Source organism: Anser anser, assembly GCF_964211835.1.
Source record: "Anser anser genome assembly, chromosome: 4".
NCBI classification, from domain to species: domain Eukaryota; kingdom Metazoa; phylum Chordata; class Aves; order Anseriformes; family Anatidae; genus Anser; species Anser anser.
Genome location: NC_139724.1, coordinates 25,289,691 through 25,310,321, shown reverse-complemented (window position 1 = coordinate 25,310,321; position 20,631 = coordinate 25,289,691).

Below are 20,631 nucleotides of genomic sequence, written 5' to 3'. Positions count from 1 at the left end.
GTTTTTTGTCTCTTAGGAAAATATTTTAAAGCAACTTGGTTAATTTGATAAGCAAATCTCATACAATAATTTTCTAGACAGCAGTGATTTCTTCAAAATATTGCCTGGCTGCAGAGTTGTTTTTAGAGGTTTCTGTTTATTAGTTGCTGAAATATCCTCTTCATCTACTTAAGTTCTGTCTTGCGTAGAGCTTTTGCAAGAAAGAAAGTAACAAATCCTTGCAGAGTGATCATGAGCTCAGAACCACACAGTGCACTAGCTGCTTTTGGAGGTACATCCTCATCTGAAAGCAAAGCAGTTATTGGGATGTTAACTGGTTTTGTTTTGGTCTAGTTTGGTTTGTTTTGTTTTCACAGCCCTTCAGTCTTTTCTGATGTATCTTTATTCAGATTTCATACTTCTTTCAGCATTAATGAACCCAATGCTAAAATACCCAGTGCAGTGTATCAGATGAGAAGGGCTTAGAGAGTACTTGGCCATCCATATACAGTTAATAAGGTAAGTAGAGGTTAATGAATGGTAGTAGTATTGAGGGTTTTGAGAAATAGTGTATCAAAATATAGAACATCCTAACGTCTATTTAGGACCTATTGAAAAGGTATACATAACCAAAAGTACATAGAACTGAGCAATTCGTATTTGCACATTTATATAGTTTCCAGATTGTTCTTCCACTGATGTTTCATGTCCTGTAGAAATCATTGTATTTTTACTCATTCTGATTAAGTTAATGCACTCTATTATGATTCTAGCTGAATTGATTCCATTCTACAAAAATATTCTGCAAATGTTTGCTAGCATTTCACAATAAATAATTTCAGGTATTTGAGACTATTTGTGTGAAATTTTCATATACTTTTGAGAAATAACTCTTCCTGTAGACAAAAATTTATTTATTTACAGGAAAAAAAAAATCACACTACTTGTCTGATTTTAAGATCTTAATGATTATCCATGAAGCAACGACATCAGATGTTACCAACACAGAATCATAAATAATAACTGGAGAGAATTATTTTGAATCATTCCACTGACATAAGAATAATTTTCTACTAACCTTGATAGCAAATTCCATCATCTCTTTCTGTTTCCTCTTGGGGGATATTTTCAGATGAACAACTAAACCATACTTGTTTAATGAATAATCCATTACAAATTATTCCCATAATTCTAGTCATCAGGTCAAACCTTTATTATTGTCTAGCAAAAATCACTTGCAATCTGTCAAGCACTCAAAATGTTTACCACATGAAACAGGAAGGATTATATTTTGTTGTTGTTGTGAAAAAGTAAAAAGAAACAATTCTGCAGAAAACAACATCCAACCTTCCAAATCACCCTTCAAGTGAAAGTTAATAAGACCTATCAAAAACTTAGCCTCTTCTCTGTTTAGTGTTTTATTACAGAAAGGTGAGGTGTTTTATTGAGCTACCCCCAAAATTTAGTATTCTCTCAGAAAAGAATGAAAAGAGGACATTTGTACCTTTGTATTGGCAGCAATGTCCCATTTCTCCTGTTGAAATATATAGGTAAATTAAATCCTTATTTCTATACAGATTTTCTGCTTCTTGCATTAAACATATTTTGTTAGATGCATAAGCCAGACAAGCAAACTTGCTTTTTTATTTAAAAAATAATGAGAGATTAAAATTGGCTACAATATGGTCAAGGTTTTAAACAAGGTTTAGGCAAATGGTTTGGCAAAAATAAAACTGATCTAAAGCTTTATGCAAAATTGAAGTCAAATATGGTGACTTGCTAAAGTCAGATTTAAAATAACCTATAAATTTAATATGTTAACCTTGGGAGAAAAAAAAAAAAATCTTTGTGATACTCACAAGAAAAGTTGGAAGAGAGACTTCGTCCAGGCCTACAGCCTGAACTATTCTGTGCTTGGACTCGATGATCTTTGTAGGTCCCTTCCAACAGAGCAGTTCTATTCTATTTCATAGCCTTATTTTGGGGGGCGGGATTTGGTTCAGATAAGTATTCAGACTTTTAGATGCTTATTTAATAGAACCTCTAAACCTTTTGAGGTTTGCCCATCTCCAATTTAAAATTCCCCTCTGGAGGAAAGTTATCCAGCTGTAAGTTTTACAAAAGCACACCTGGCAAAACAACATCTGCCTGACAATGACTTAGTGGGCCTCAGTAAAGGCTGACATATGTGCACATACAATTGGACCTCATAGCAACAAAGCATTTTACGTATTAGTGTACACCGGGGAGTCCTGACTTCTGACAGAAAAGTATGATGGCTTTTACACTTTAAATTACAATGAAGCTTTATCCACAGATGGTGCAGGTACAACATGTGCTCCCATACAGATGTCAGCTAACAGAGGTCATTTTCATAACTGCCTCTTTCTGATTTCCAGTGTTTGTTTCAATGTGGTTGTTGCAACTTGAGGGCAGCATTTTCAGTGGGAGTTAGTTCCAGCTGTCGATACTGTGCTGGCTTAAAGACCGCAAACTCCGGTACCAATGCAGGTGCTTCTGTTGACACTTCAAGGTTATGAAATATCATTGCCTCTCCTCTATTACTGTGTCTCTTTCAAAAGGTGTGGGGCACAGTTTGTTGTGGTTCAGTCAGCTAGAGGAGACAGACAGACAGTAAGTTAACAGAGTTGCTTTGAGATTACTCAGCTGGAGAGCTCACAGGACCATTACGGTGTGCCAAATGGCCAGGCTTTGAAGATAGGGAAAGTAAATCTTACATGTTCAGGTTCTTGAAAACTAACAAAGAAGCTTTAATTCTGAAGGGAAAAGGACTGATACAAAGACTGTTTTCTTGTGCTGACCTCTGTTTTAAGATTATAACAAAAATTCCAGGAAATATTCATAGTTCGCTACATGCTAGAAGCAGGACAAGGGCCAACTGACCAGCATCTAAGTGAGGGTGGGCTAGAAGGAAATTTACTTCCATTAGGCCAAGTATCAGTGCTATACTGTCTGCTTCGGAGCTGCAGAGCTGCAGGAGCCCTCTGACTAAGGGAGGCTTGCCCTATTTTTTTTTCCTTCCTTCCACCAAGTAGTGTATTCATCTGCATACCCAGCCTCAGTCTTTCTCTTGTTCTCATCCTGCCAGAAAGCTTTATGCTTGTGGGAGGAAGGGAGAGAGTTGTGTATCACAGAGGTCTGCTTAGTTTTAGAGTACCAGTACTGCATTTTAGAAGAGCAGGCAGTATGCAAAATCTGTGCCATCTCCTCCAAAGCATTTCATGTGAGACCTGGTGGTGTGGTAACCAGCTGCCTCTCAGCCCACTTCCATACTCCATGCTATTCCAAAAGCATAGGTGGGTTGGTGGGATGTGTGATGAGGTGTGACCAGGTGTAATTCAAGTTAAACCATTGAGCAACACTGTCTGCAGTGAAGGCTACCACTGCTAATGCTGTGCACTATGCTCTCTCCCCTCTTTTCTATTCAAAGTAAGATTTTTTTTGTTTTGTTTTGTTTTAAAGTCCTAAAATCCGATTTCTTTTCCTGGAAATTGATATAAGTATTGAGAAAATGCAGGCTAAAATCTGCTTCTGGATCTGGAATCAAACAGTCTCTTGGGATCTGACCTCAAACACCAGGGCCAAAACTTTTAATAAGAACTTAGGCAGTGTCTTATAGCAACACAACTGACTTGTTGGGAGGTTTGTATAACACCTACCAAACTGAATTTCCACTGGGTTATGATGTTTACACACTTCAGCAGCGTACCTTTTATTCCATTTAACTGTATTTCATTTAACTCTTTCTCTGCTGACAAATGTTCATTTTCCATTCATATTCAAATCTTTTTTGACCGGGGATTTTTTTTTTTATTATTATTTTAATAGAAATTAAAGTAGAACAAAAGTTCTCTAAATTATCAGAAATCTATAAATATTAGAAATAATGAAATAGCTTCATGTTAATATCCCTGTATTAAAGACTGAGAATAAATTTGACACAAACATAGGGGAAGGACCTAGGCAAAAGTAAAGCTTCTTTGATTCATCAGAAAGCTCTAAAGCTGACAGAATAGCTGGATGGAATATCTCAGAAATAAAAGAATTAGAAATACTGAGCCATTCTTTCAATAATAATGAAGATTTAAATGACTGTCCATGCAACCCTCTGAAGGCTAACAGTTGTTAAATAATCATATAAAATCAGATAATGTAAAAGATACTAGTGAAAGTTAAAGGAAATTAAGGCTAGTGACTTGAGATTGATTCACAGGCTTTATCCTGACTTCGTTCAACCCACAGGAAGGAAAAAGATGTTAGCTTCAGATGTGGACTAGAAACTGAGTTTCTATACTTTGGCTGGACAGTACAAGGTAGCTCAAACAGGCCAAAAAACATCTAGAAGTTGGATGGAGTGGTTATAGAACATACTCTAAAATGGCATTAGAGATCTCAGTAGTAAGTGATTGCCCAGGCATGTGAGCTAATTGTAGGAAGGACTGCATAGTTACAAATGTAGGTGGAAAGTGCTACGAAACCAGCTCTCATGCCTATAACTGTAACAGCACCCTCAGCTGAACAAGACTTGAAGATGTGTCTTCTAACACTGCAAATGTTTGCACCCATGTTACTGAAGCCCAGACAGCTGTTAGCACACGGACTGCACTATTGCTGGTTTTGGTGGCCTAGATATTTTGTCAGAAGGGATCAAAAGAATTTGAAAAGAATTGAGAAGTCTTCTGGTTTTTGTTTGTTTGGTTTTGTTTGGTTTTGTTTTGTTTTTCCCAAGCTTGGAAGAAGACAAATGACAGTATGCTATGATTATTCATGAGGCTGGAGAATGAGAAGTCTGAATGGATTGGACAGGACTAGGACTATACCAATTAAGCATATAGGAATGTATTTGTTATGCTCAAATATGCATTTAAATTTAAATATTGAACATCCGTACAACATTTTAAAGAATGGATACTAGTAAATCTATTGCTCAGAATGTTTTAATTAAAGTTATTTTAAATAGCATTTACAAAGTTTATATTTTTAAAATGTTTCCTGTGTTGACTGTAAGATATTTTTTTCAGATATTTCCTTACAGCAATGTTGAGGTCTAATCCTATGTCTTACTTTTTGAAATACTGTGAAACAACAGAACCCCGAGTTCTGTTTCAGCAAGGAGTTAAGGTGAGGTACAGGAAAAAGAAGACTGTAATAGCTGTGCAGAATATTGCCTCATCACCCCTCAACCATTTCGGTCATACCACAGATATTTCTGAATGCTATCACAGCATCTGTGGAACTGTATTCCAGCTGTTCTCAGACTTTCCCATTTCTGGAAGCCTTAGCTTCAACCGCAAATGTCCACACAATAGAAATCCAGTCTTCCTCTAGGAGATCAGTCCCAGACTACTCAGATATTACACCAGAATGACTCTGTTATTTTCTCATCTACATCTATGGAGTTTAGGAACTACTAAGTCAGGCATGAATTAGCTCAAAGTAACACACCAACACTTTTGTGAACTAGCCCTGACTTCATTTACACAGAACTGTGTGCAAAGGTCTTTACCACAGTTACTAAGGTCGTCAACATAGGTATGCCAGAGCTGCAAATTTAAAGGATGTCAAAACATGCAATAAAACACATTTTATTTAGTCTCAAAAAAGCCCACAAGAATTGAGTGAACATGTTTCCTGGTCTGTCTAAAATTTAGGCAACTTGCTTGATGATAATCAACAGTCCTGTCACTTTCAGGTGTCACCAGCCATCACTTGCTGCTGCATTACTTCAGATTTGAAGTTCCATGTGCCCTTCCTTTGCTCTTTTTTTTTTTTGAACAAACAAAACAACAAAAACAAACAATCAAAAAACAAAACAAAACAAAACAACAACAACCAGTTCCCACTGTCGCATCTAAGGACTTGGGAAAGCTTTCTCAAAATATACAAACACCCAGATACACCAGATTTTGTAAGAAAGAGCAGAAAGGAAAAGAGAAGGGAAAGGGAAAGGGAAAACGGGAAGGGAAGGGAAGGGAAGGGAAGGGAAGGGAAGGGAAGGGAAGGGAAGGGAAGGGAAGGGAAGGGAAGGGAAGGGAAGGGAAGGGAAGGGAAGGGAAGGGAAGGGAAGGGAAGGGAAGGGAAGGGAAGGGAAGGGAAGGGAAGGGAAGGGAAGGGAAGGGAAGGGAAGGGAAGGGAAGGGAAGGGAAGGGAAGGGAAGGGAAGGGAAGGGAAGGGTTAGTCGAAGCGAGGCAAGACGAGGCGAGGAGAGGAGTAACCTTCAGAGTCAGGACATTGTTCATCTGCATTTATCTGATTCTTGATGTCTGTAACTTTAAATCTACTATTCAGAACTCAACTAGATTCTAATTTCTAATATGTTTTAGAAATCTTATTTCTTACGTTGGTTTGGCAACATTCCACATAAAGTTCAGTTTTACACAGCTCATAGGAATGCATACTTTCTTATATATGTATACAAATGTAGTATGCTTATGTGTGCACCCACAAAATTTTTCAAAAAAAATTACTAAAAAATTACTAAAGCCAAATAGCATTTCCATAAATAAATTACTCTAGTCTAATCTACATTTTTTTCCTGAAGAAATCAGGATTTGCTGCAGTATTTGTTGCAGGTTTGTTAACAAGAACATAGAATTTAACTAATGGGTGCAAATTATAAAAACAGAAATATGGGATACTGGAAACATTAATTTGCAACTGATTCTAGGCTTGTCCATCTAAACAACAGGGAGCAGTTAAGCCTGCATATCCCATACTGGACCATATCTTTCAAGATAACTTCTGAACTTTCTTGTGTTCTCAACTTTTCTTATGTTGCAGGTTGTTTTGATTCCTTTTCATATAATTTTCTTGTTAATCTAAAAAGAAAATCTTTCATAACTGGTTAAGCTGACCATTGCATGTTATTGGGATGAAATATAAGAATAGTCAGAAGAGTTTGAAACAAGTTATTATAATTGTTGATCAACATTTCATAAAGGCAAAAATGATGTGGCCCTTCTTATACAAAGCATACAAAGCACAGGAAATCAATCAATTTATCCATTACCATGATACCGAGAAGCATACTAATATAGAAAAGTACACATACTAGGATGTGCTATTGTCATTCTTAGAGCAGAGGCAAGAGTATAACCAAAAGGTGGCACTAATAGGAGGGATTATTTTCCTATGCAATTAACTGTTATACCTTTTTGAAAGATGGCTTACAGGTCCAAGATGGTCCAAGGGCTTACAGGGATTTTTTTCCTTAAGAGAATTTTGGTTATTTAGAACATCCTGCGTAATCAAGACTAAAATAAAAAAGTTTAAGGTGAGTTGCAACTATCTGGCTGCAGACCTTTAGCTGACCTCTAAATAATAACACAGAGAAAACACTTTTGTGTAACTGTTCTTATAGCTATGTTACTCTTTAACAGTCTTTCTACACCATTTTTTCCTCCAGCATATCAGTGTTGACATTTATAAGGAAAGTATTACAAAACTAGCTCATCTAGAGGGGTGATATCCAGCATAGCAAACCGGTTACAATATAATCAATAGCTTTATATAGAAAAAGGAAGACTGTATAAGCAAAGTCTTGGATAAGGAATAGTGTTACTGCAATGATTACTAAAATTATCATGCTATGCAGAGAATTAATTTTTCTGATTTTATGTCAATGAATCATTTTTCAAAGGGTTCAACAAATGAGAGTGGGGGCAAGTAACAGACAAGCAAATTGAGATGATATGCAAGTGATTATGGTTGCTTGCAGAAAAAATTGCTTTGCTTTGATTTAAGGTTTATCTGCTGTGGCAGTGTTTTTCTTTCTTTCCATTACAATAGAAAAGAAAATAGTATATAAAATACTTTCTTCAAAACCTTAGCATTTTTTTTTTTGGCTTTTATTAAATAGGTAACGTCAGAGAGTGGTGGTTACTTTCCATGTCGATAATCCAGGATTAGGATGAGTTTGGGAATACTGACCTATCGTTCATTCATTTAAAAGCAACAAAAACAACAAAAGAACTTTTCTCTACAATTACGTATTTACTTTCCTGAATGAATTGTTTACGTGCGATGGTTAAAACCAACCAAATAAAAGGTTGTTGAGAGAAAAAGCATTTGGCAGTGTTTTAATAATACATGTTTCGATGAGGATGAACACAACTCCAGTCTGAATGGGTGTGGGGGAGGCTGTATACTCATGACTGAATCATGCAATAAGGTTAGAGGAATTAAATACTGCCAAAAGGGAAATGATTCTCTTAATTGGTGTGGGAAACTAGTGCCTAATTTGCAAATTAAAAAAAAAAAAAAAGAAAAAGAAAAAAATATGACTTGCAGCTTATATAACTCGCAACTTGATAGTGAGCTGTGTTAAGAGATCCTCCCCCCCCCCAAGGTATATCCTCCTCATCTTTTTCTCACCTTTATCCCAGGATTTGGTAGCACGTTTCCCAGATCATGGGTTACACTAAAGACTGTAGGCTTTAGAGTAAGAGAAAGTCTTGATTTGTCTCCCAGGTTGGCCCTTATAAAAGGCTGCTCCTGTGAGGTCATAAAATCCTTGGGATGTGGGACTTTAAAATAGTTGCCTAAAGTACAGTCAGTCAAAATAGAGTCTACTCTAAGCCCATTCTTGGAGACTGGGAGAAATTGTCACCCTGCCCTACCTGCTAATGATATTGATAACGATCTCTTTTGAAATAAGATGGCATAGAATGCAGAATTGTTTGTTGCTTTCATAAGTAGTATCCTTTGGCGCATATTTTTCCAAAATCCATTCTTTAGGTAACAGAATATAGTAGAATATATTTAATTTTGGAAACATTCCATATTTACTTGGCATAAGTGCCCTGGGAGACTCATTAATGCTTTAATGCTTCCTATTAAATGGAAACCTCACAGTACTTTCTTTTTAATAAAATAAACTGAAAGGTGAAAATATTTTTTTTTTAATTATGAATGCCAATCTAAAAAAAATTACTCCTAATTTGTTGGATTATTTTAGTTTTATGTCCTTTCACAGGCATGTAAATGAATAATAAAAAAGGTGTAATAAAAGCAAACAACAATTATTCATATTAACCTAAGGCATTTAATGAAGTAGAAGAGAGTCTAAAGAAACAGATTTCCTATAGCACCTCTTTCTTAAGTATACTAAGGTAATTAGCTTTAAGAGGAGATAATTTCAGTTCACTGAGGTTGCTCTTTTAAGTCTTTCTGGGAAATTTGGATTTTCCATTGATAGTAGTTTTAACATGTCACACTGGAGCCAGAGTGAATTAAAGTGAAGAGCTGCACAGTCTAAACAAACAGTTCTTCCCATTATCAGAAGCCTGACAACATAACTGCATAAACTATACCCACAAGTAGTGCAGGAACAATTAAAAAATAATAATAGTAAACCCTCTCTGCAATCCATAAACAATATATGATGGTTTTTATTGAGCTAACATTTTAAGCTGTTTTATTTTCCAATTTAACATGCTACTTTCTTACTGATTTTAACAAAGTAAACAAGAAACATTCCCTCTGTTCTACAATCATATCCTTTCTTCTGATCAAATGGTGACATAACAATCTCTAGCAATTCCCAAAGAAAAACGCTTACCAAATCCTCAAAAATGTCAATAAATTACAGAAAACCTTGACTTCTTCTTCCATTTTAAATGATAGTTAGGATGTTTGTGGTTAGGGATCTTTTAGCAACTTGTTTTATATATTGAAAATTTCTCCTTTAATCTATAATTTACATGTCCACATTACTTTTTGTACAGATTTGTGTTTTCTGTCACCCACTAATTTTTACCTAAAGGCACATCATCCATTCTCTCTCTCTCTCTTTTTTTTTTTTTTTTTTTTTTTTTTTTCTCCCACTACTATCTAGGAAGCACACCTTATTGACTGATGTGCTTATTCTCTTCCCTGCACAGGCAGAGGAACACCTGGCTCCTTTGCCCTGCTCATGCAGAGAAAACTCCAGCTGGGAAGCCATATAACTGTGCATGGCGGTCCAACCCATTTAATACCCAGTGTCCCTCTCTGGATGCATGCAGGATGCAGAATTGGTCACAGGTGGCCATCACCACACAGTGAGCAAGGGGAGGAGGCCATCTCAGCAAAAGGTGATGAGACAGAGGATGACGTGTTTCAGTGTCCAAATGAATCCTATAGCTACTGAACTGTAGTCTGCCCCTGGTTTCCCTGAGGGTAGATGCAATACTTTGTTCCTCACACTCTGCATTGGCTAATCCTCCAGCAGTGCCTTCACCTCAACATCAGTTACAATAGGAGTAACAATAGGAATGGGAAAAAGCCCTGTCACTGTTTTGTTTTGTTGTTTTTTTTTTCCTTTTTTTTTTTCCCAAGTGTGTATTATTGCAGACCATTTGATGTTTAAGATGTATTATTTCCTTGCACATCTAAGTGTAAATTAAATAGTAAAGTTGATGGCACTGCCTCTCATGTAATTGTTCTTTGCACCTACAGACAAGATGCACTTGAGAAAGACAGTGCCTCAATGAGTTCCCTAATAAGATAGTAAACAGAGAGAGTTTTTCCCTACCTGAGTAGTGTTTAAAGATGACTCCGCAGCACACAGAGGAAACATGCTTCTCAACACAAAGTCATCTACCCTGACACTGCAGATAAAAAACAATATTAGATCTCTTCACATAATACCTTGTCATCTCCCAGCCTCAACGTGAAGAATTTAGTCCAAAGGCTGTATAAATATAACTGGCAGCTATGTAGAGAAAGAGAAAAAACTATGGTATGGAGGTACGGATCCTAACAGCATTGTTTTCTTTCTTTTTTTTTTTTTTTTTTTAAAGTACCACCTCTACACAGGCAGAATTTAAAAGTTTTCATCGATCTATTTTTAATCATAATAGTTTTTACTTATAACTGTTAAGGACATATTTTATTGTGTTTCTGATATGCCTTCATTTATTTTTATATTGCATCCAACAAAAACCTACACCTGCAAGAAGGTATTATTTATGTCTTCTGATGAAAAATACCATTTGGAAAGGATAAATGAGAGACCAAGACATTCTTACAATGCATAAGAGAAAGCTCTTCAGTAGTTTCATGTTGTTATCCCTCTCTATAAAAAACATTGTAAGCATATTAAGCTAAAAGTTAGTTGTGTATTGTTATGGTTCCACACTAAACCTGACAGTCATTTTAAAAAGACACAATTAAAATATTAAAAGCCTAAGTAAATTAGGCGCCTACATCCCATTTTAGAATGACCTGAGTATTAGGAGGAAATATTTTGCCCAGACTCCTACAATCAAGACCAGATGCCTTCCTAAATACTGTGCTGTAATTCAACCATATTTTTATTGGATACAGTACAGGAATTACAGGGTGAAATTCCATGGTTTCTGTTATGTAAGAAGTCAGACTACATGATGGTACTTTATGTCACTAAAATCACTGAATAACTGAAGATGTCTTCCCATCTTATTTGCTCAAATTTCACTTCCCTGTTTTCTGTAGTGTCATAATCCCACTCAATCTCCAGCCACTGAAGCTTTTTTCTAGGGAAAACTTTGTAGGCAAGATCTGGATTGTTAATGTAATAAAGAGAAAAACAAACAAACAAACCAATCAACATAAAAACACCTAAAACCTTGGAAAACCTTTTCTGTGGCATCTCTAGCTTGCTTTATATGTTTATTTAACTCCTGGAGCAAGCTGAAGAAAATGCATATCTCTGTTTCTACATTCACTTTAATGCTGTTATCATCAGGCAATACTCTGAGGAATGTATGCGGGGTTCATATCTTAAGCATCAGCTTTATCACCAAAATTGGAATACAGAAAAAAAAAATATCTATTTCTGAAATAGAACTTCCCATAAATTTGCAAATGATAACATCTATTGAAAAACAGAAGCTTTTTTCATATTCTCAAGTTCACATCTCACGGGATTCAAAAATTTTCTCTTGAGCTTTTAAAATCTCTTCTCCTTTTCATTGGTCAGCATTCTAAAAGCATGTTATATGAAAGAGTGCACTTGGTGTTAAAACGCCTGAAGAACTGTAATGCCATTACAATCTTTACTTGTTTGAACCACATGCAACTATAAATAGCTCTTCGAGTTTTAAACATCTTTGCTTTTTTTTTCATTAGGCAAGATCATTTGAATGGAAGAAAATTGGAGATCAGCCCTGCCTAATTTAACACTCAAAAATTGAAAAAAAATAAAAACCAAAACACAACAAAAACAAAATAACCCATAGCAATTAGTGTCAGTGGGAAATGGAACAAAACAATAGGTATACTTCGACCTTATGATTGTTTTCCTTTGGGTTTGTGAAGTCATTAGAAAACTCGAGTACCCTCTGCTGGCCAAGTAATAAATCTGTAGCCCCAGAACAGTGCTGACATTCACACAGATACTTACATGCAAGCAAGCAGCCTGGAAGCAAAAGCAATGTTGACTTGCATACTGTTAAAAGAAAAGTAAAAAGAAAAACCACGACCAACAACAACAAAACAGGCCACGAAACAAAACACAAAGCAGCATATAAGAAAGTGTAAAGCTAGTCAGGGAAAAGTTTCGGGCTGCACAGAGAGTACTATAAAGAGAACATAGCTAATATATTTAATACTATACCTTTTAAAGTTCTTAATATATTTAATATTATACCTTTTAAAGTTCTTTTGTTTGTTTGTTTGTTTGTTTAATATTTAGCCTGTGTGTAAGGATGTCAGCTTTTCCAACTGTATTGTAACAGTGCTGTAAAATGACTGGAAGTGTGCTTGTGCTGTTCCTCTTATAGTTCAGATTGGGACTCACCGCTGCTAAACAGGAGGAGGGTGGAATACCTAGCAAACAATTTTAACATTTTAAAAATGCAGACGTATTTCTTTGCAGTGGAACATTGCCTTCTTGCAGAGATACATGAGATCACATTTAAGCAGAAATCAGTGAAGTTAAAATTTTGTTTTATCCATTTAAAATAATGCGTATTTTGTGCCTTACAGTTCACAAGGTTAAAGAGGTAAATGGTTTCATGTATACCATAGGCCCCTGCTAAAAAGAGGACAATAATGATGAGCCAGCCACTTTTGCAGAGGTGGAAAGTAGCTAGTTAGAATAGTTAATCTTTTGAGACACATCTGTGGCATTAAGTGGATTCTTCTAATTCAGCTGAAGGCACAACAGCTGGATTCTGTCGTCCCTGACTGGGGCGGTCTTGTTAGTGTACGATGACCTCTGGAGCACTAACACAGATAATACTGGCACCTCTCTCCACTCTAATCAACTACCAGTCTGAGCAATTCTACAGGAGATGGGGGCATTAAGGCCATATTATTCTAAACAAAATTCAGTGATGGTAGCAGAGTATTGTGACAGCAAAAGACAGGTTCTACCTTTCCCAACAAAGGTTTTTAATGCTAAATTTAGGGAATGGTCTGTAAAAACAACAGCTCCATATTTTCTCCTTTTCTTAAAGTGATGTTTGCAAAACTAGACTGTTTGTGTCAAGTATGTCTAAGCTAAGACTCTCACAGTTTTACTGCCATATTTAAAGCTGTTCATTGCAACCACACGCAGTTAATGTGGTCTCTCTTCATCTCTTTCCACATAGATTAGAGCTGGCAGGAAAACAAAGATTTCTGAGCATTTAGCTGGAATGTGAAAGACTCAGGTTCAAGTTACTGTTCTGTCCTGCTCTGGAGCAGGGCATTGAACTGGGGTTTCCTGTATCTGAATTGAATAACCCTGTGGCTAGACTAGGTGCTATTTTGATGATAGAAGTCTTGTATTTTGACTGTTTTCAAAGGTGCTTCATCAAAAACAACTGACCAGTTCTCATGATGTACAAGAACTTTCAATGAAAATATTTCCTATTGTAAAATGTTTGGTCATAGTTAATATAACATGCTATAGATTAAAAAAAAAAAAAAAGATAAATAAAAAAAGGCAACAAACCTCAACAAAGCTTTTGGTGGTTATGAAACAGCAATACAAATGTAGACAGCTTTATAAAAAGGGGTGTATGTGCCACAGAAGCATCACTCTACCAAGATGTTCAGAATATCTCACAGGTTTTTGGCGTATCTTTTTCACATATACAGGTGTGCCATTGATAAGAATGCAGTAATGCACTGGTGCAAAACATAGAAAATATAAGATACTAATTTTACAGGTAAAAGCAATGATTGATTAGAAAATAACCAAATAATTGCCAACTAATTTGGGCTTGCAAGCATAAAATGTGCATAGCTTGAATGCTTTGGTGTACTTGGCCTTTTCTAGCTGTTACAAATGATCTCTGGATCCTTGCTACAGTGAAAGACAAGAGAGAGACATTGTCTTCAGCTGTGTTTGAGGGTGTTCACCTCTTAAATTCATCTTCTACTGTTGAAATCAAAACAGCAGTAAATGTCTGCAACTGAGGTAACGGTGTTTACATTTACTTTATTGACAGTGGCTAGAAATAGTGTGCCATTTATCCAACCAAAATATTTACTGTGCAAATGTCTAAAGCTAGATGAGAAATCCCACCTTTGATTTGCCTACCAAATGAGAAAAACACAATAATAATCTATGAAAAACTTAGGGTGTTTAATTGCCTACCGTCTTTTTGTCAAATATGGATATAAACCCCATTTCTCCATAGTAACACTATTTAAATGGAATAAATATTGTGCTCCACTCTCTGCTCATAATTTTAGTATGACAACACCAGCTTGATTTGCTATAGAGCTGTGACTTTCTATTGGGAGGGAAATATATTGTTTGATGTGCAAGACAGGAATACAGAGTGTCCATGCAATTAAGGACTGTGCCATAATGAACACAGCTGTGTAGGTCAGATGCAGTATTTCTTTGACATGGAGAGAATGTTGTAGAAGTGCGGCTGTTGTGCAATTTCTTGAGGTTTTAAGACCATGGAAATTGAAAGCTTGACCCTTAAGAAATTCATCTACACTACCAAACTCCTTTAGTCATGTAGTATTACTAAATCCTTTAGCCCTCAAACTAATGGTAGCAAATAGAAAATAGTTGTCATCCTGTTTGTTAACAGCTAACACAGGCTTTTGAAGCTGTAGTTTTCATAGAGTTAGTTAGAGAGTAAAAGAATTTTGAGGTTCATAAACTCATTTGGTTTTTCAGTGGAGTGTTTGGGAGTGGAGGGGGCGGTTGAAAGAGCATGATCAGAAGAAGACAGTAGTATAATCCTGACAACTGTCAGCAGGTAAGTGTAAACAAATGTTAAAAAAGACCATAAAATATTTTATTTCAAAAACAAAACAAAACCCAAAAACATATCAAAACCAAACTGAAGAAAACAAAAACAAAACAAGAAAAATCTCTTCATCATGGAAATGACCACTAACTTCTTGCTGTTGACAGTTAGTGGGGCCTTCAGCTTCAGTCCCTTATCTGCATGATATAGACCAGGAATGCAATCCTGATCTCCTATATCTCATGTGAGCTACCTTGCTGCAAGGAAATTCTTGTTCTTTCTTTAAGTTCTTTCAAAATAAAAATTTAAAGTGCAAAAGCAAATGAGATAAACTTCAAAACGATGACAACTTTTGCAGCCTTCCCTCTCTGTTGCTTAGGTCGGGTTTCAGTCCCAGGACATGTGGATTAGTGATTGCAGACCTTTTGCCACCATGTTCCCTGATGTCACCATCTCTTTCTACTTGTAATTGCCTTTACTGTTTCTATTACTTTTCCCATGAACACTGTCAAAATGGTTTCTTCTTTCCATTGTTCCCTCAAGACCTTGCAATGCGTTTTCCTGATTGAATGCTGTCAGCAGGGGGAGCGTCAACAGCACAGGATAGTCTACAGGAGTTAGTGGGTCTTCTTGGGAGGAAAAGGGACAGACCTGCTGAATCAGAAAGGCAGAAATTTGGCCAAGTTGTAAGTATGAAAGACAATTTTGTGCTCAAAAGTTTTGATTCACATGTATAAGATAGAGAGCTCTTTATATTTAAATGGAAATGGAAAGACACATCTACCCACATATTAGAATTGTCATAAAAAAGACAGCATAACAAATGTAGCATTGTGCTTGAGGTCTTTGCCTTATATATATATATATTATTTTAGATATTAACTTTTTGTTGCATTCCTTAGTCATTGACTCACTAGAGAGTGAGTTAGTCCATTGCTGGTGAATTTTAAGGCCAATATATTATGTCGAGATTGACAAAATGAATAATAAACCAATTTTCAGTATGCTGGCATTGAAATAAAATATCTTGGGTAATCTGAACTGTCTGGACATTCTGTATTCCTGGATAATTCTTTTGTTCAGTGAGTCATTGGCTTCTGGTAAACGGTGATTACCCCTCTGTCTATGTTTGTGAAAAGTTCAGCTCAGCTAGGTTGTTGCAATTAGTTCAGACATCAATATATTATCAACATATGACTAAAGGAAAAATGTGCACCCTGAATTCTATCTTAAGAATCCAGATGCTCTCATATATAACACAATATATGAATATTTCTATTAAATTATCTTGCAATATGTTAACATACTCAGTGAGGGATGCTAGCAACTTGGAAACATATGCAAGAAAAAAAATGAGGGCAAGTAAAACTCACAGTAAGGTTGTTGCAAGGAGATGTATAGTGAGAGAATGTTTGAACTACCCATATACAACGTGTCCAGGATAAAAAACAAGTTAATGAACAACTCAAATCTGACTATTCAGGAGAAAAACTAAACATTAGATACAAACAAAATTTTAAGAATCTCCTACAAAAGAGGAGCTTAGGAACTCTTAGGTTTTCTGAAGTTATGCTACTTGGGTGCATAATCTTGTGCTTGTTAACATTGACAGAGTTGAGCCTCATGTCTGAAGCAAGTAATTTGTCATTGATTTCATGCCTGTGGCTATTTAGGAGTCACAGACAAAATGTTCCTATCTCTGAATTCTCTGGAGAGCCTGATGCAGTAGGCACCTTCAGAATGAATTTAAGTTACACCAGTTGCACTGCATTCAGCCATGGTCATTATTTTCAGAGGAAAATATTGTGCTGGCATATATGGTGGTGATGGTGGTGCATATTTTTAGTATTGCCTCATGGTTAGGGTTTTTTTCTAGGTTTAATTTCTCCTTCAGCTTGTGGAACTTTCAGTCTACTACCCCCAGAAGAGGACCTGTCCCAGTGAAGGAAATGCAACAATGCACTCTTTCCAGACCAGCAGTGAATGATCAAGACCGAGACCAGGAAGTGATCATTTGGAGTACTCCAAATGTATTTGGAATTGGAGACCTGACATCTTGTCCCTGCTTCTAAAACTGTTTCTGTATTTCATTGTTATGAGAAATGTGTCACCACAAATTCTATTTGCAGGTATGGACCCCAGACAGTATTTGCTAAATGTTTTTACTGAATCCTCCTTTGCCCCTGTTTCGGCAAGGTACTAAAACACATACTTAACATGAAGCACAAATAACAAAGTTGTTACAAGTAGGAACAATCATCTCTGTAAAACTAGAATTGTATTGTTCTCATTTATGTAATGGACCTATATATTTGTGCTATTCCACATTTGTGATTTAAGTCTTGATGTTTAAAGAGTCATTAGTAGAAAGATCCCAGTAGTTTAGCAAAAATGTCATCACTGTTGTGTGTCTGATATCAGGATACATGACACTGAATTTTACATTTTATTTGAATTTAATTTTTATAACTCTTTTCAAGGGTTAGGCAACTCTCTTCAACAAGGATTGACATGCGCAAGAGAATTAATTCAGAAGTTATTTTCTGAATATTATGCATTATTCCAGAAATCTCTCAAGGCTTCCTTAGCAAAGTAGGAAAAACTGATCTTGCCGTATGAAGGAGGGAGATGTTGTGGGTCTTGCCACTCCTGGCTTAGAAAACGTGCAGGGGAGGATAAAGTATGTTGTTGGGACTTCAAGCTGGTGCCAGGCTTGCTACTTCTAAAGAGATTGGAAGGTCCTTCCTCTCCACAGTTGTTTCTGGGTTCCCACAACCAGAACCAGACAAAACTCCCAGAGCTTTGGCATCAGCAACTCAAGCTGTGGGACTGTGATTGTTTCAGTATCAGAAGCTGTTGGCTGATGTAGGTAGAGGTCTTATTTGCCTATGTTTATATCCCTCCCTGTCTAAATACTTCTTATACCACAGAATCAGAGCATGCCGTTAATTATATATATTCATCTATTTCATTTTATAAATATGGATTTATTTTTTTTTCCTACAGAAAATCAAAAGCACAGAAGGACAGATTGGTATAAGACCATATAGAAAGTCTCCTGTAAAGCGGTGCCTTGAATTCATCTTTTCTAAGTCCTAAAGCAGACACCTAGTGAATTTATCTTTAGAGTAAGTACATTTTTTAAACCAGTAAGTCAATTGGTATATACAGTATTACTATGTTTAAAAATGCCTTTGAAGATCTGTGCAAAGCTTACTGAAGCCAATGACATCTTTGTTTATTTTCAGTGGACTAAATATCAGGATGTGGACAAAAAGAGAAGCTTTGGTCCTGCTTTTGCATTGCAAATTAAAGCAGGCACACTTGAAGGTGTAGGATATAATCTGCATGTAGAAGCATGTGGGATCATGAGGACTTCACAAAAGTGGCTGTTTCACACTTTCAGAAGTGTGCACTACTCTCTGAAATGGCATCCATTGAACAAAACTTTCAAAACTTTAACATACAGATGTGTTGTCTGAGATTCCGCCCCCCCCCCCCAAGATTTCCTCTAATATGGATCCAGAAAGATCTGGGAGAAGATGTCTCACCATTTAAAATAGATCTAGGTATATGGTAAAGCAAGTGAAACTAACTGCCTATATTTTGACATACATAACAATGTTTTATTTGGGTCAATGGCTACCATTTGTTTTAAAAAGTTTGTTCTCAAGTTTAACAAAGCTACAGCAAAATTAAAATCCTATTGAGCCAATATAGTCAAAAATGTTCTGAAGTTCCCCAGCAGGTTTGCTAACTGTAGGAACACTGTGTCTTGTTGATTAAACAGAATGACTTATTAAAACTGGAAAATCTTCATGGGTCAAGTAAATTTCTGGACTTATTTTTGAAGAGAAATAGAGAACAAACTGTGCTTTAAAACAATAGTAGCCTGAAAAATCATAATTTGTCAGTGTGTTATTGCTAACGGAGTTGATTGTATTCTTAAAAACAAAACAAAACAAAACAAACAAACAAAAACAAAAAACACTACAGTGATTTTTTTTTTTAATCTGGGAAAATGTGTTGTTTCTGACAAAATATCCTTAAATAAAAACAAAATTTGATGGTCTCCATTTCAACTTGATCACAATATTTTGTTGGTTTTATGTCAAAATATTTTGTCATAAAATTTTATAATATACTGTAAATTACAAGTAATCAGCTTTGACACAAACTCTTTTGATTTGACCTGAAACAGTTTTTCTAGGGATGGGAGGAAAATGTGCACCACTCTGGAGAGTGAATACATGATGGGCAACATAGAAGTATGCTCTTTAAAACCACAAACCTTTCAGCTGCTGGCAGTAGTTCACTCCTGATAAATACAAGATGACTTCATTGCACCGTGAGTGCAATCATGCTGTGAGACTGCAGAGCCAGCTTTGAATTGCAGAACACTTGAATTTGAGTGAGACATTTGCTGATGAGATGTGATCAGACAGAACTGTATTATTTTTCTTGCAAGCCTTCCGTACCATCTGAAATCAGTATTGTTATTGCAAATTTACCTCTGGTTGAACTGCTCTCTACTTTCACTGTAAATTTACGTATGAAGACAACAGAAGTTGTAAGGAAGAGAAAGAAAAGGGATTTCTGGTAAACTACAGACTTCTCTTGAAGCATTTTGTGCTGTCTTCAGAACAAAAGTCCAAACTTCAGCATCTTTCTAGACCATTAAGCCTTTTGAACATCTTTCATATTAATTACCCATCCATCTCAGCAATCAGCCTATTGTTACTGAGGAAATACCCCTTGAGAAGAGTATTAGGAAATCCATTTCAGAGATTATTTTATAAGGAATAATGACCACTTTGTTTCATTAGTGGCTTTCTGGTTCTAATCAGACATTTATTTTTCACATTCACCAAACAAGGATGTGCAGCATATGTTAAGGGAAATGTGTGTGTACCATATGGCTGAGAAGAATAAATTCTGTATAAAATAGAAAGGGTGAATGAGGAAGAGTAAGGTAATATAATAAATAATGAATTCAGCCACATTATATGATTTTATCAGTATGGGGATGCAAAGACTAGAGTACCATGGAGTGCACATGGATTTTAAACCCAGGGGACTGAGTTTTACTTTTAGTATTCTAAGCTGTGCTTTCTTTTCCCACACCCTGATCAGAAGACTCTACAGTCATGAAATGACAAAGACTGTAGGCTTAATTCTTGTACATAGCTTTCCTGGCTAACTCCAACTTCAGCAGAGGTAAAGCCCATTAAGCCTAGACACATAAAACTGGGATCACCCCTGAGAAAGTTCTATGATGTGTCAGTATTGGGGTAGGTTTTCTGTGTTGCAAAACAGCACTTTGATAATTTCTAAGCACTAAAAACACACATTCTGGCTTACATTAAAAAATTTAGGCTCCAAAATCAATTAAAAGATTTCTTTTAGAACTTGGCTTGGCTTCAGAAAATGAATTTTCCCATTGCTCTAATCATCTGCTATTAAGATTTGG